Genomic DNA, 1,616 nt, shown 5'->3' with positions numbered 1-1,616 from the left:
GAAGAAAGTGGGCATCTCAAGTCTTCTGCTGCCAACTTGATGGTCTAGCTCTTCTCTCTATCCTGTCCCAGTTCTCCACAGCTAACACATATGGAAATAAAGCACAGCACTTTCCCATTGTTCTGACACTGACAAATCTCAGTGGCTGAGACCTCTGGCTTTTGAAAGGGAGGTGATCAACATTTGTGTCCCAGGAGAGTCTCCTGGGATGGGTGCCTCAGCTTCTGTTCAATAGAGGGAGAGCATTAACAGGAAGGCAAAACCTGTTCCCCATGACATAGACAATCCCTTGTCTGAACATTATAGTGTATCCTCAAGGACTCTGGGCATTCCCTGTGATGTTACCAGTGATGTCACAACACCCACTGCTCTCAGGGCTTTCAATTAATCCCTAGAGAGTTCACCCATATTTATGTCTGCAAGATGGAGGAGGAGTCTACTGGAAAGTGAGAATGGGGAGCTTAGAGAAATGAGAGAGAGGCCAAAAGAAACAGATTACAGTAATGTATTTCCCTTTAACTTTGCAAATTGATTTAGAGATCTGTTTGACTCTGTTAAGCACAAAGGATAAGCAAGCCATGGCTACCCTTTCTAGAAATTACAACTGTACAGCACCTGGGCATAACTTTTTTCTGTGTCAGGCTGATATGGAACTCAGTAATCTGACTACCATTTTAAGAAAAACAAAAACTAAATCTCTTTATTTGCTTTTTTACTATGGTACAGAGAAATTGGCAAACAGTTCAGCTGTTTTGCTACATTAGTTTTGTGAATCTACTTATACAATCATATTACATCCTTAAATTTTCATGTAGCTGAAAAATTATCTATTTTCCACACCATATTTTAAAAAGATTTTCTATACCCTAAATGGCTGACCAGAAATTCCCAGACTTCATTATTTGCTGAGAAATTAGCCATGACTTGCTTCTGGACTCCAGCAAGCTCTGGTTATCAGGGAGTCCTTAACATTAACAAGAAGGACATTCTTCAAAGGAAGAATATAAAATATGTACATTATTATATAAAGAATTTTTATACCGCATCAAATATCAACACTCCTGGATGCCCAGGCCTTCTGGTTCTATCCCAAAGGCAGAAACCATGTTATTCTGCTTCTATCAAGGCCTGCCAGTCAAACCCCTATAGCCCTCCTTGTAAGTAGTCAGTTGTCTGATAGAAGATATATATCCTATTAGTCAGTTGTCAGCTAGAAGATATACTTCCTCAATATACTCTGAGACCTTCCTTGGCAAAAAGGGCCTCTTTAACTGTCCCTCTAATTTTCCAGGGTTGGAATGACATGCTTTCCTGCAGAATCCTGCAGTCTAGACTGTAGATCCATACACTATGTCTACACTGGAGCTTCTTTCCTACATCTTTTATAGAAATATATTTCTTGTTTTCAAGAAGGATTCATTATAATATCCCAGCCTCAAGGAGGATTATATCAATTCTGGACTTTATAGATGTGCTTAAACTACATTGTCATTCTAAAGTAAAGGTGAGCGATCTCCTCCAAAACTGATGCTAAAGTAAGTGATGCTGCGCCGTGATTTTGAACCCACAGAGATCACTGTGGACTATAGAGCCCTGCATAAAAGTGTGGTATCCTA

Source organism: Apodemus sylvaticus, chromosome 19 (genome assembly GCF_947179515.1).
Source record: "Apodemus sylvaticus chromosome 19, mApoSyl1.1, whole genome shotgun sequence".
Classification (NCBI taxonomy): domain Eukaryota; kingdom Metazoa; phylum Chordata; class Mammalia; order Rodentia; family Muridae; genus Apodemus; species Apodemus sylvaticus.
This window is presented reverse-complemented; position numbering follows the sequence as displayed.